This window comes from Arachis duranensis, chromosome 10 (assembly GCF_000817695.3).
Source record: "Arachis duranensis cultivar V14167 chromosome 10, aradu.V14167.gnm2.J7QH, whole genome shotgun sequence".
Taxonomy (NCBI): domain Eukaryota; kingdom Viridiplantae; phylum Streptophyta; class Magnoliopsida; order Fabales; family Fabaceae; genus Arachis; species Arachis duranensis.
The window spans coordinates 69,207,328-69,223,713 of record NC_029781.3 but is presented as its reverse complement, the minus strand read 5'-3'; positions in this window follow the sequence as shown (position 1 = coordinate 69,223,713).

The following is a 16,386-nucleotide window of genomic DNA, read 5'->3' as shown; positions in this document are numbered from 1 at the left end:
GTTTTTAGGCTTCGGAATAAGAGCGAACATATGGGGGGAGTTAGATTGATATTGAAGGAGATTTGCAAAGTGAATAATTGAATTAATGAGGCATTGATAATGCTGAATGAGATATGATTGATGGCGATGATGATATTGACGAAATATAATCTAAAAATCTAAATGGCATGTGCATTTAAATATCTGAGATACGAGTTTCCTTGGGTAGATGCAATGGCTTGCCCCCACTTGCACCATGTCAAGACTCGATAGTCTGTTGACCCTTCGTTGCAAGATGTGGCCGGATACTTTAACTTTTTGGATAATTCCCCAAATGAGATGATGAATGAATGAATATGTATGTGAATAACTCTTGGGGATGTGCGCACACAGGGTGTAATGACCCAACTTCTAGTATATCATGATCGTACCAAAAGTAAGGTGTTACTAACCTGTTTTTCTTATTAACTATTTAATATTGAGCCTTTAGTTCGATATCACGTTTCAATCTTTAAGAAAATGCCATATAATTTTGTTTTTATTTATCAAAATCATATGTCAAAGTTCACCAAGTAATGATAATCACATAATTACTAATAATAGTAAATCTTATACAAGTAAATCAAAATAAAACTCAGATACAGCTCTTATCCCTCTGTATAAAGTAAAAATCTTAAGCAACAAGCGAGGAAGCACTATGAAAGTAACTTAATTCATAAATAAAGTCAAATAATTGCCCGCAGCTTCAAACTGAGTCTTTGAAGATTTTGGGGTGAGAACAAACCACACATTCTAGTAGGAAAGAGAATACCATCAAAGCGAAGAAGTACTTGTAAACAGAATTATTTCCTTATAAAAATAGTTCATCCATAAAATAGCCTTTTGAAAAAGTTTTATGTAAAAACTTACTTTGAAAAGTCGTAAAGAAATTCCTTTAATTTTCAAATCAGTAAGGTAAAAGTTTAAAGAAAAGAAAAGGACTAAAGATGTGTCAAAGGACTTTCTACCCATCAACTTACTTCGCTCATTCTCATCCAACTAATGCATAAATTAGAATGATAAGACAACACCTAGTCCATCCTACTTCAACTTCCATCACCACAGATCAAAAACCACCATCATCACGCCTCCACCAAAGAGAGTCTCTTAGGTAAACATACATATACAAATCAAATAAAGAAATCACAAATAGAGCACAGATACACCAAGTAGAACAAGTAACAAATAGACACGGTTAATCATTTTGGCAAACCAAGACAATGTACACTCAAACAAAACATACAAATGCATATGATATATGCCTGTCCTATGGCTGATGAGTCTCATCTGTCGGTTATACAGCCAACTCGACATGTCCTGGTAGCTAACCATTGGATAGTCCCTTTGTACGCGCATCCCCAAGCTCAAAATAATATCCATGGAGTCAAACTCAAAGTTCAAATATAATATTCCATGGAGTCAAACTCCAAGCTCAATAATATAATATTTTATATATTTACGCATGCCCATGGGAGAACCCGGGAAGTTAAAGTGTCCGGTCACATCTTGGGATGGAGGGTCAACAGAGTATTGAGTCTCAACCTGGAGCAAGTGGTGGCAAGCCACTGCGTCTATCCAGAAAAACTCGTGTCTTGGATAATTCAAATAAATAAGACATATGAATATTTCAATCAATTCATCAATATCCACATCATTCTCAATCATGTCTCATTCACCACAAATCTTGTCATCGATTACATAACCATTATCATCAACTACAGTCATCACCCCACATCACTATAATTAATCAGAATCATCACCATACTCCTTAAAATAACTTGCTTCTTCTTAACTCTTATGTTCAATTTCATTAAAAACCTACTCACTTTCCTATTCCCAAACCCTTGAATTTATTCTCAATTTTACTAGTTTAAAGTCTTTGGCTAGTTAATCAAACCTCTTCTCATTATTGAAAACCAAATGAGTTTAAAACCACAAGTTAACAAAATCATAAAAATTTAATTTTCTTTAATAATCTTTAAAAGCATTCAAAACATACCTCTGTTATTAAAGTTACTCAAATCAAAATCAATTTCGAATTCACAACCAAAACTTCTTCAAAATCTTTAGAAAAATTTTGGCAGCACCTCTCCTAAAAACTGAAGTTTGCCACCTATCACGGGTCCCCTCTTTTCAATCTTAACTCAACAAAACCAACATTTCAAATTAAAATTTTCAAATCCATCGTTCAGAATCAACAAGAAACAATTTCAATAAAAAGTTCAAAATCAACATATTCAATCATTTTTGCCAGAAATTCAAAAAGACTGACAAATCAATAATCAATTCAATCACAATTTCAATCACAGGAGAAAATTATTTCAAGCACATAAATTAATTCATTTGTATTAATCCACTAAACTTATCAGGTATTCAACCCCAAAATATTTTAACTTTAAAACAATTCCCTACCTTAAAAGTCAAACCCCTTTTTATTCTTAACTCACGGCAGCGACCTCATTGATTTCTAGGCAATATCAACAGTGACAATCAAGGTTTACAGCAACGACAACTTATCTGATATAAATTGGGATTAAGGGAAAATGGATATTAAACAAAATTAGAACATAACTGTTAATAGAGTATTACGGTAAATAGGAATAGAACCAATTAGTATCACCATGAAAAACGAAGTAGGACGATACCACAGTAGTTTTTATTTTAATCATACAATTTCTGAAACTTGACCCTGGGATATTAATGATGAGCGAATAATTTATACGCTTTTTGGCATTATTTTTAGGTAGTTTTTAGTATGATTTAGTTAGTTTTTAGTATATAATTATTAATTTTTATGTAAAAATCACATTTTTGGACTTTACTATGAGTTTGTATATTTTTCTGTGATTTCAGGTATTTTCTGGCTGAAATTGAGGGACCTGAGCAAAAATCTGATTCATAGGCTGAAAAAGGACGTAGATGCTGTTGGATTCTAACCTCCCTGCACTCGAAATGGATTTTCTGGAGCTACAGAAGCTCAATTGGCACGCTCTCAGATGCATTGGAAAGTAGACATCTTGGGCTTTTCAGCAATTATAATAGTTTATACTTTGTCCGAGATTTGATGGCACAAACCTGTGTTTCAAGTCAGCATAAAAATTCTGGCGTAAAACGCCCAAACTGGCACCAGAATTGGAGTTAAACGCCCAAACTGGCATCAAGGCTGGCGTTTAACTCCAAGAAAAGCCTATACACGTGAAAGTTTCAATGCTCAGCCTAAGCACACACCAAGTGGGCCCCGAAAGTGGATTTCTGCATCATTTATTTATTTCTGTAAACCCTAGGTTACTAGTTCTCTATAAATATAACCTTTTACTATTGTATTTTTTTTTATCTTTTTGATCATCTGTGATCTTTTGATCATCTTTGATCTTGGCATCAGGTCTTTGAACCCTTTTTCATTTGTTTCATGCTATTTGGGAGGAATGGCCGAGACCTTGTTCTTATGTATTTTCAACGGTGGAGTTTCTACACATCATAGATTAACGTGTGGAGCTCTGATGTTCCTCATGAATTAATGCAATTACTAATGTTTTCTATTCAATTCAAGCTTATTCTTATTCTAAGATATTCACCCGTACTTCAACCTGATGGATGTGATGATCCGTGACACTCATCATCATCATCCTTTATGAACGCGTGCTTGACAACCACTTCCGTTCTATCTGCGAGAGCTTGAGTGTGTATCTCTTGGCCTCCTGGTTCACGATGCATGGTTGCCTCTCCTAACAACAGAGCTTCCATTCCGTGCAATCAGAGTCTTTGTAGTATAAGCTAGAATCAAATAGGCAGCATTCTTGAGATCTAAAAAGTCTAAACCTTGTCTGTGGTATTCCGAGTAGGATCTAGGATGTGATGACTGTGACGAGCTTCAAACTCGTGACTGTAGGGCACAGTGACAGTGCGCGAAAGGATCAATGGATCTTATTCCAACACGATCGAGAACTGACAGCTGATTAGCCATGCGGGAAACCGTAGAGGACCATTTTCACTGAGAGGATGGATGGTAGCCATTGACAACGGTGATCCAGCTACATACAGCTTGCCATGGAAAGGAGTATGAATGATTGGATGAAGGCAATAGGAAAGCAGAGGCTCAGAGGGAACAAAGCATCTTCATACACTTATCTGAAATTCCCACCAATGAATTGCGTAAGTATTTCTATCATATTTTATGTTCTATTTCGTTCTTTTAATTATCAAAACCCCATAACCTTTTGAATTCGCCTGACTGAGATTTACAAGATGACCATAGCTTGCTTCAATCCAACAATCTCTGTGGGATCGACCCTTACTCACGTAAGGTATTACTTGGACGACCTAGTGCACTTGCTGGTCAGCTGCACGAAGTTGTGTATCACGATTTCATGTACCAAGTTTTTGGCGCCGTTGCCGGGGATTGTTCGAGTTTGGACAACTGACGATTTATCTTGTTGCTTAGATTAGGTATTTTTCTTTTTATTTTGTTCTTCAGAATTTTTAAGAAAGAATTTTAGAGTTTCAGATGATGCTTTTATCATCACAGGAGCCATGATTCCCAGAATTCGTATTAAAAATTTTGAGTTTCTTATTTTCTTTTTCAAAATAATTTTTGAAAAAAATACAAAAAATTTATAAAATCATAAAATCAAAAATATTTTGTGTTTGAGTGTAGTGTCAATTTTTAAGTTTAGTGTCAATTACATGTTTTTATTTTTCTTGCAAATTTTCAAAAATATATAAATGGTGTTCTTCATGATTTTCAAGTTGTTCTTGATGATTTTCTTTGTCTGATCTTTAAATTCTCTTGTTTTATGTCTTTTGTTGTTTCTCATGTGCATTCTCAATTTGTTAGTGTCTCTAGTATGAAAATTTCTAAGTTTGATGTCTTGCATGTCTTTCTTTTCTTAAAAATTTTCAAAAAAAAATGTTCTTGATGTTCATCTTGACATTCAAAGTGTTCTTGCATGCATTGTTTATTTGATCTTAGTTTTTCATGATTAGTTTCATTTTGTTGTTTTTTCTTTCTCATCATAAAAAAATTCAATTTTTTTTAAAATTATGTCTTTTCAAGTCAATAATACAGAAAATTGAAGATTCAGAACATACAGCAGAGGAATCACAGAGAAAAAGCTGGGCGTTTAAAACGTCAGTGAAGAAGGAATTCTGGCGTTTAAACGCCAGCTAGGGTACTTGGCTGGGCGTTTAACACCCAAGGAGGTAGCCAAGTGGGCGTTAAATGCCAGAATGGATGCCATTCTAGGCGTTTAATGCCAGGATAGCACCAAGGAGGTAGTTTTGTTTTCAATTCAAATCTTTTTCAATTTTTCAAGATTTAAAGCCAATTTTTCAAAATCTTATCTTTCTCATATCCTCTCTTATCAATCATATCTTTTTCAAAATCAAATCTTTTTCATTTTTCTTTTAAAATTTTTGAAAATCCTTGCTAACAATTAATGTTGTGATTCAAAAATTTCAAGTTTGTTACTTTCTTGTTAAGAAAGGTTCAATATTTGAATTTTAGAATCATATCTTTTAATTTCTTGTTAGTCAAGTCATCAATTTTAAGAATCAAATCTTTTTTAACCATATCTTTTCAATTATATCTTTTTAAAAATCAAATTTTCTTCAATCATATCTTTTTAAAATCAAATTTTTTCAATCATATCTCTTTTAGTTTGATTTCAAACTCTTTTTTTCTAACTTCTTATCTTTTCAAAATTATTTCCAAATCTTTTTTCAACTAATCACTATTTCTTATCTTTCTCAAAACCACCTAACCACTTTTCCACTTACAATTTTCGAAAATCACTAACCACTTTTTCAAATATCTTTTTTTTTATTTTCGAAAACTCTCTCTCTCATCTCTTTCTATTTAAACACTAACACTTATCCTCCTTTGATAATTCAGACCCCCTCTCTCTCTATAAGTTTGAATTCTTCTCTCTACCTCATCCTTCTATTCCTATTTTCCTCTGACACTTCAAGGAATCTCTATACTGTGACATAGAAGATTCCATACTTTCTTGTTCTCTTCTATTTCATATGAGTAGGAACAAAGATAAAGGCATTCTTGTTGAAGCTGGTCTTGAACCTGAAAGGACTCTGAAGAGGAAGCTAAGAGAAGCTAAAGCACAACTCTCTGGACAGGACCTGACAGAAATTTTTGAAAAAGAAGAAGACATGACAGCCGAAAATAACAACAATGCCAACAATGCAAGGAAGGTGCTTGGTGACTTTACTGCACCAACTCCCGACTTCTATGGGAGAAGCATCTCTATTCCTGCCATTAGAGCAAACAACTTTGAGCTTAAGCCACAATTAGTTTCTCTAATGCAACAGAATTACAAGTTTCATGGACTTTCATTGGAAGATCCTCATCTGTTCTTGGTTAAATTTTTGCAAATCTATGACACTGTTAAGACCAATGGAGTTGATCCCGAGGTCTACAGACTCATGCTTTTCCCTTTTTCTGTAAGAGACTGAGCTAGTATATGGTTGAACTCACAACCTAGAGACAGTTTGAACTCTTGGAAAAAGCTGGTCAATGCCTTCTTAGCTAAATTCTTTCCACCTCAAAAGATGAGTAAGCTTAGAGTGGAAGTTCAAACCTTCAAACAGAAGGAAGGTGAATCCCTCTATGAAGCTTCAGAAAGATACAAGCAATTGATCAAAAGGTGTTCTTTTGACATGCTTTTAGAATGGAGCATCATAGGTATCTTCTATGATGGTCTGTCTGAGTTATCCAAGATGTCATTAGACCATTCTGCAGATGGATCTATTCATCTGAAGAAAACGCCTGCAAAAGTTCAGGAACTCATTGAAATGGTTGCAAATAACCAGTTCATGTACACTTCTGAAAAAAATCCTGTGAGCAATGGGACAAATCAGAAGAAAGGAGTTTTTGACATTGATACTCAGAATGCCATATTGGCTCAGAACAAAATATTGACTCAGCAAGTCAATATGATTTCTCAGAATCTGACTGGATTGTAAGCTGCATCTGGCAGTGCTAAAGAAGCCTCCTCTGAAGGAGAAGCTTATGACCCTGAGAATCCTGCAACAGAAGAGGTGAATTACATGGGAGAACCCTATGGAAACACCTACAATTCTTCATGGAGAAATCACCCAAATTTCTCATGGAAGGATCAACAGAAGCCTCAACAAGGCTTCAACAACAATAATGGTGGAAGAAATAGGTTTAGCAATAGCAAGCCTTTTCCATCATCTTCTCAGCAACAGACAGAGAACTCTGAGCAGAATCATTCTGGCTTAGCAACCATAGTCTCTGATCTATCTAAGACCACACTACGTTTCATGAATGAAACAAGATCTTCCATTAGAAATTTGGAGGGACAAGTGGGTCAGCTGAGTAAGAGAGTTACTAAAACTCCTCCTAGCACTCTCCCAAGCAATACAGAAGAAAATCCCAAGAGAGAGTGCAAGGCCATAACCACGTCCAACATGGCCGAATCTGTGGAGGAGGGAAAGACAGTGATTACCATTGAGGAAGACCTCATGGGACGTCCACTGACCACTAGGGAGTTTCCCTCTGAGGAACCAAGGGAATTTGAGGCTCATACAGAGACCATAGAGATTCCATTGAACCTACTTCTGTCATTCATGAGCTCTGATGAGTATTCTTCCTCTGAAGAGGATAAAGATATTACTGAAGAGCAAGTTGCTAAGTACCTTGGAGCAATCATGAAGCTAAATGCCAAGTTATTTGGTAACGAGACTTGGGAGGATGAACCTCCATTGCTCATTAATGAACTAAACACCTTGGCTCAGCTAAAGATACCTCAAAAGAAACCAGACCCTGGAAGGTTCTTAATACCTTGCACCATTGGCACCATGACTTTTGAGAAGGCTCTGTATGACTTGGGGTCAAGTGTAAACCTTTTTCCACTCTTTGTAATGGAAAAACTAGGGATTTTTGAGGTACAAGCTGCAAGAATCTCACTGGAGATGACAGACAATTCAAGAAAACAGGCTTATGGACTTGTAGAGGATGTATTAGTGAAGGTTGAAGGCCTTTACATCCCTGCTGACTTCATTATCCTGGACACTGGGAAGAATAAGGATGAATCCATCATCCTTGGCAGACCCTTCCTAGCCATAGCGAAAGCTATGATTGATGTTGACAGAGGAGAATTGGTCTTTCAAGTGAATGAGGACTACCATGTGTTTAAGGCTCAAGGATCTCTCTTTGTACACATGGAGAAGAAGCATGAAAAGCTTCTCTCAATACAGAGTCAACCAAGGCCCCCACATTCAAACTCTAAGTTTCGTGTTGGGAGGCCCCAACCATGCTCTGAATATCTGTGAGACTCCATGAGAGCTCACTGTCAAGCTATTGACATTAAAGAAGCGCTTATTGAGAGGCAACTCAATTTTTATTTTCCAATTTCCATTGTTATTTTATGTTTTCTTTAGGTTGATGATCATGTGGAGTCATAAAAACAACTACAAAAATCAAAGCAAACTCAAAAACAACATTAAAAATAGCACACCCTGGAGGAGGAGCTTACTAGCGTTTAAACGCCAATAAGGGTAGCAGAATGGGCGTTAAATGCCCAGTCTGGCACCATTCTGGGTGTTTAACGCCAGAAAAGGGCACAAGACTAGCGTTTAACGCCAGAAAAGGGCACCAAGTTGGCGTTCAACGCCAGAAAGGGAAGAAAAGTTGGCGTTAAACACCAGAAATGGGTAGCAATCTGGCGTTTAATGCCAAGATTAGCACTTAGAGGGCGTTTACATGCAGAATGGTGTAGAGATGATAAATCCTTGACACCTCAAGATCTGTGGACCCCATAGGATCCCCACCTACCTCAACTTACTCTCTCTCTTCTTCACACATTCTAATAACACCCTTCCCCAAATACCCTTCTCCAATCACCTCCACCCACTCTTCCCCAAAAACCCCACCTACCCCACCATTCACAATTCAAAAAACTTTCCCTCCCAAACCCAACCCTAATAAACAAAACCTTCCCCTCTCTCCACTTCTATATAAACCCCTCACCCCTCCTTCATTTTCACACATCATAAACACTTCTTTCCCCCTTGGCCGAACCACTCATCACTCTCCATCTCCTCCATTTTCTCTTCTTCTCTTCCCTTCTTTCTTCTTTTGCTCGAGGACGAGCAAACCTTTTAAGTTTGGTGTGGAAAAAGCATTATTTTTTGTGCTTTTCTAACCATTTATGACACCTAAGGCCGGAGAAACCTCCAGAAAGAGGAAAGGAAAGGCAAAAACTTCCACCTCCGAGTTATAGGAGATTGAGAGATTCATCTCAAAGGTCCATCAAGACCACTTCTATGAAGTTGTGGCCAAGAAGAAGGTGATCTCTGAGGTCCCTTTCATGCTCAAAAGGAATAAGTATCCGGAGATCCAACATGAGATCCGAAGAAGAGGTTGGGAAGTTCTCACCAACCCCATTCAACAAGTCAGAATCTTAATGGTTCAAGAGTTCTATGCTAACGCATGGATCACCAATAACCATGATCAAAGTGTGAACCCGAACCCAAAGAATTGGCTCACAATGGTTCAGGGGGAAATACTTAGATTTCAGTCCGGAAAATGTAAGGTTAGCATTTAACTTGCCTATGGTGCAAGGAGATACACGCCCCTACACTAGAAGGGTCAACTTTGATCAAAGGTTGGACCAAGTCTTCATGGACATATGTGTGGAAAGAGCTCAGTGGAAAAGAGACTCCAAAGGCAAGCCGGTTCAATTGAGAAGGCACGACCTTAAACCTGTGGCTAGAGGATGGCTAGAGTTCATCCAACGCTCTATCATTCCTACTAGAAACCAGTCCGAAGTAACTGTGGATCGGGCTATCATGATCCATAGTATCATGATTGGAGAGGAAGTAGAAGTTCATGAGATCATACCTCTAGAACTATACAAGGTTGCTAACAAACCTTCCACTTTGGCAAGGTTAGCCTTCTCTAATCTCATTTGTCACCTATGTAGTTTAGCTGGAATTGTCATAGAGGAAGACATCCTCATTGAAGAGGAAAACCCCATCATTAAAAAATGATGGAGCAAATAAGAGAGCCCACTCATGGACCTCAACAAGAGCATGAGGAAGTTCCTCATCAAGAAATCCCTGAGATGCCTCAAGGGATGCATTTTCCTCCACACAACTATTGGGAGAAACTCAACACCTCTTTGGGAGATTTGAGTTCCAATATGGAGCAACTAAGGATGGAGCACCAAGAGCACTCCATTATTCTCCATGAAATTAGAGAGGATCAAATAGCCATGAGGGAAGAGCAACAAAGGCAAGGAAGAGACATGGAGGAGCTCAGGCATTCCATTGGATCTTCAAGAGGAAGAACTAGCCGCCATCACTAAGGTGGACCCGTTCTTTGATTTCCTTGTTTTTGTCTTTCTATTTTTTAATTTTTATGCTTTATGTGTTATCTATGTTTATGTTTTTATTACATGATCATTAGTGTCTAGTGTCTACATCTTAAAGCTATGAATAATTCCATGAATCCTTCACCTCTCTTAAATGAAAAATGTGCCTAATTACAAAAGAACAAGAAGTACTTGGGTTTCAAATTTTATCCTGAAATTAGTTTAATTATTTTGATGTGGTGGCAATACTTTTTGTTTCTGAATGAATGCTTGAACAGTGCATATTTTTTTATAGTGAAGTTTATGAATGTTAAAATTGTTGGCTCTTGAAAGAATGATGAACAGAGAGAAATGTTATTGATAATCTGAAAAATCATGAAATTGATTCTTGAAGCAAGAAAAAGTAGTGAAAAAGAAAAAAAAGGTAGCGAAAAAAAAGAGGCGAAAAAGAAAAAGGAAGAAAAAGAAAAAGCAAGCAGAAAAAGCCAATAGCCCTTAAAATCAAAAGGCAAGGGTAAAGAGGATCCAAGGCTTTGAGAATTAATGGATAGGAGGGCCCAAAGGAATAAAATCCTGGCCTAAGCGGCTAAATCAAGCTGTCCCTAACCATGTGCTTGTGTCATGAAGGTCCAAGTGAAAAGCTTGAGACTGAGTGGTTAAAGTCGTGATCCAATGCAAAAGAGTGTGCTTAAGAACTCTGGACACCTCTAACTGAGGACTTTAGCAAAGCTGAGTCATAATCTGAAAAGGTTCACCCAGTTATGTGTTTGTGGCATTTATGTATCCGGTGGTAATACTGGAAAATAAGATGCTTAGGGTCACGGCCAAGACTCATAAAGTAGCTGTGTTCAAGAATCAATATGCTGAACTAGGAGAATCAATAACACTATCTAAATTCTGAGTTCCTATAGGTGCCAATCATTCTGAATTTCAAAGGATAAAGTGAGATGCCAAACTTGTTCAGAAGCAAAAAACTACTAGCCCCGCTCATCTAAGTGGGACTAAGTTTCATTGATGTTGTGAGATTCATTGTATATTCTCTTCTTTTTATTCTATTTTGTTTTCAGTTGCTTGGGGACAAGCAACAATTTAAGTTTGGTGTTGTGATGAGCGGATAATTTATACGCTTTTTGGCATTGTTTTTAGGTAGTTTTTAGTATGATTTAGTTATTTTTAGTATATAATTATTAGTTTTTATGCAAAAATCACATTTTTGGACTTTACTATGAGTTTTTGTATTTTTCTGTGATTTCAGGTATTTTCTGGCTAAAATTGAGGGACCTGAGCAAAAATCTGATTCAGAGGCTAAAAAAGGACTGTAGATGCTGTTGGATTCTGACCTCCCTGCACTCGAAATGGATTTTCTAGAGCTATAGAAGCCCAATTGGCACTCTCTTAATTGCGTTGGAAAGTAGACATCTTGGGCTTTCCATCAATGTTTAATAGTTTATACTTTTCCCGAGATTTGATGGCCCAAACTGACATTCCAATTCAGCATAAAAATTCTGGCGTAAAATGCCCAAACTAACACCAAGGCTGGCGTTTAACTCCAAGAAAAGCCTATGCACGTGAAAGTTTCAATGCTCAACCCAAGCACCATAGTTATCAGAATCGGACCGGACCGGCCGGTTCGACCGAAAAATCGGTGAACCGGTAACCGGTGGTCAAACCCGTTGAAAACTGGCCAGTCCACGGTGCACCCGCGCGCTGCCGTTCCATGCTAAGGGAACCCGTCTAATATTCTCCAAAAATGTGCGCAGGGAGGATTCGAACATGGAATAACCATAATACGCACATCCTCTCTTGCCACTAGGACAGCTTGCTTTTCAGTATTTTAGTTGACAAAAATTAAATTAATATCAAACTATGAATGAATTTTTATTTTTTTTATTCTTTTAAGCATGATTGCCATGGATACCAAATAAGTAACCACACATAGTATACAAATATATTGATATATTTATATTGATTGTGTTATCTTTTGTTTTTTCTCTTATTCATTTAAATTGAGAAAGTATTTTGTACTAGTGGCTAATTTATTATCTCTTTTTACACCATAAATTATATCTACGAATTGATATATGATTGTTATTAATATATTTTTGAAAATATGTATTTAATTTTTAATTTTATTTCTATAATTTTATATTTTTATTTAATTATGACCGGGCCAACTGGGTGAATCAATGACCTACCGGTTGAACCAGTAACCCAGTGACCCAGTCGTATGACCGGGTCAATTACCGGTTCGGTTCTGATAACTATGCCAAGTACACACCAAGTGGGCCCCAGAAGTGGATTTCTGCATTATTTAGTTATTTCTATAAACCCTAGGTTACTAGTTCTCTATAAATAGGACCTTTTACTATTGTATTTTTATCTTTTTGATCATCTGTGATCTTTTGATCATCTTTGATCTTGGGATTAGGTCTTTGAACCCTTTTTCGTTTGTTTCATGCTATTTGGGAGGCATGGCCTCTAGACCTTGTTCTTATGTATTTTCAACCGTGGAGTTTCTACACATCATAGATTAAGGTGTGGAGCTCTGCTGTTCCTCATGAATTAATGCAATTACTACTGTTTTCTATTTAATTCAAGCTTATTCTTGTTCTAAGATATTCACTCGTACTTCAACCTGATGGATGTGATGATCCGTGACACTCATCATCATCCTCCCTTATGAACGCGTGCCTGGCAACCACTTCCGTTCTATCTGCGAGAGCTTGAGTGTGTATCTCTTGGCCTCCTGGTTCACGATGCATGGTTGCCTCTCCTAACAACAAAGCTTCCATTCCGTGCAATCAGAGTCTTCGTGGTATAAGTTAGAATCAAATGGGCAGCATTATTGAGATCCGAAAAGTCTAAATCTTGTTTGTGGTATTCCGAGTAGGATTTGGGATGGGATGACTGTGACGAGCTTCAAACTCGCGACTGTGGGGTGCAGTGACAGTGTGCAAAAGGATCAATGGATCTTATTTCGACACGATCGAGAACCGACAACTGATTAGCCATGAGGGAAACCGTAGAGGACCATTTTCACTGAGAGGATGGATGGTGGCCATTGACAATGGTGATCTACCTACATACAGCTTGTCATGGAAAGGAGTATGAATGTTTGGATGAAGGCAATAGGAAAGCAGAGGCTCAGAGGGAACAAAGCATCTTCATACGCTTATCTGAAATTCCCACCAGTGAATTGCATAAGTATTTCTATCATATTTTATGTTCTATTTCGTTCTTTTAATTATCAAAACCCCATAACCATTTGAATCCGCCTGACTGAGATTTACAAGATAACCATAGCTTACTTCAAGCTGACAATCTCCGTGGGATCGACCCTTACTCACGTAAGGTATTACTTGGACTACCTTGATCGGAATCTTCGTGGTATATGCTAGAATTGATGGCGGCATTCAAGAGAATCCGGAAGGTCTAAACCTTGTCTGTGGTATTCTGAGTAGGATTCAATGATTGAATGACTGTGACGGGCTTCAAACTCCTGAAGGCTGGGCGTTAGTGACAGACGCAAAAGAATCACTGGATTCTATTCCAACCTGATTGAGAACCGACAGATGATTAGCCGTGCCGTGACAGGGTGCGTTGAACATTTTCACTGAGAGGATGGGAGGTAGCCACTGACAACGGTGAAACCCTACATATAGCTTGCCATAGAAAGGAGTAAGAAGGATTGGATGAAGACAGTAGAAAAGTAGAGAGACGGAAGGGACAAAGCATCTCCATACGCTTATCTGAAATTCTTACCAATGAATTACATAAGTATCTCTATCTTTATCTTTATGTTTTATTCATCATCCATAACCATTTGAGTCTGCCTGACTGAGATTTACAAGGTGACCATAGCTTGCTTCATACCAACAATCTTCGTGGGATCGACCCTTACTCGCATAAGGTTTATTACTTGGATGACCCATAACAATTGCTGGTTAGTTGTGCGAAGTTGTGTTTATGCCATGGTATTGAACACCAAGTTTTTGGATTCATTACCAGGGATTATTTGAGTTGTGAAAAGTATTGATCACAATTCCGTCCACCAATACGCCACACTGTAATTATTCTTGTAGGAACCAGTTCGTTCTTTTCATTATGAATCACTGTCATGCCTCCCTTCTTTGGGACGACTTGGATAGGGCTCACCTAGGGGCTATCAGAAATAGGATAAATAATCTCAGCCTCTATCATCACCAAAGCTGATTGATCTTCATCAATTTAGCTCTTGAATGCAATGTTCTGCTGAAGCTTGGCTGACCATGTCTAATTCCTTTAGACTGAAGCTTTAGACTAACATTGCATGATTCCTGGAATTCTCATTAAGAATTTTGATACCTTTATTTTCTTTTCCACTTAATTTTCGAAAAATCAAAAAAAAATTACAAAATCATAAAAACCAAAAATACTGTATGTTTCTTGTTGAGTCTAGTGTCTTATGTTAAGTTTGGTGTCAATTGCATGTTTCTGTTCTTCTTGCATTCATCCATGTGTCTTAAGTGATCTTCAAGATGTTCTTGATGATTTCATTGCTCTGATCCTTGAATTCTCTTGACTTGAGTGTTTTGTATTTCTTATATGCATTCTCATTTTGTTAGTGTCAGTAGTATACAAACTGCTAAGTTTGGTGTCTTGCATGCATTGTTATTTGATTTTAGTTGCATTTTGATTATTCTTCAATATTAAAAATCCAAAAATATTTTTAATTTGTGTCTTTTCAAGTCAATAATATAGAGAATTGAAGATTCAGAACATACAGCAGAGGAATTACACAAGAAAAAGCTGGGCGTTCAAAACGCCCAGTGAAGAAGGAAAACTGGCGTTTAAACGCCAGCCAGGGTGCCTGGCTGGGCGTTTAACGCCCAAAAGGGTAGAGCTTTGGGCGTTAAATGCCAGAATGTGCACCATTCTGCGCGTTTAACGCCAGGATGGCACAAGAGGGAAGATTCTATTTTTAATGCAAAATTTTTTCAAGTTTTCAAAATCTTTCAAAATCAAATCTTTTTCAAATCATATCTTCTCAATCACATCTTTTTAAAACCATAACTTTTAAATCATATCTTTCAATCACATCTTTTTCAAAATATTTTTCAATCATATCTTTTTGATTTCTAATTTCAAAATCTTTTTCAAAAATCACTTGATTTCTTTTCCACTCTTGGTTTTCGAAAATCAACTAGTGTTTTTCAAAATATTTTCAAAATGTTTTTAATTTATTTTCAAAAATTTCTTCCCCTCTTCTCACATCCTTCTATTTATGGACTAACACTACTCCTCAATGCACAATTCGAACTCCATCTCTTTTGATAAGTTCGAATTCTTCTACCTCTCCTTCTATTTTTCTTTTCCTCTGACACCTCAAGGAATCTCTATACTGTGACATAGAGGATTCCACATTTTCTTGTTCTCTTCTCTTTCATATGAGCAGGAGCAAAGACAAAAGCATTCTTGTTGAGGCTAACCCTGAACCTGAAAGAACCTTGAAGCGAAAGCTAAGAGAAGCTAAGGCACAACTCTCTGTAGAGGACCTAACAGAAATCTTCAAAGAAGAAGACATGGCAGCCGAAAACAACAACAATGCCAACAATGCAAGGAAGGTGCTGGGTGACTTTACTGCACCTACTCCTAACTTCTATGGGAGAAGCATCTCTATGCCTGCCATTAGAGCAAACAACTTTAAGCTTAAGCCTCAATTAGTTTCTCTAATGCAACAGAATTGCAAGTTTCATGGACTTCCATTGGAAGATCCTCATCAGTTCTTAGCTGAATTCTTGCAAATCTGTGACACTGTCAAGACTAATGGGGTTGACCCTGAGGTCTACAGACTTATGCTTTTTCTATGATGGTCTGTCTGAACTGTCCAAGATGTCATTGGATAGTTCTGCTGGAGGATCTCTTCATCTGAAGAAGACGCATACAGAAGCTCAAGAGCTCATTGAAATGGTTGCAAATAACCAATTCATGTACACTTCTGAAAGGAATCCTGTGAACAATGGGACGAATCAGAAGAAAT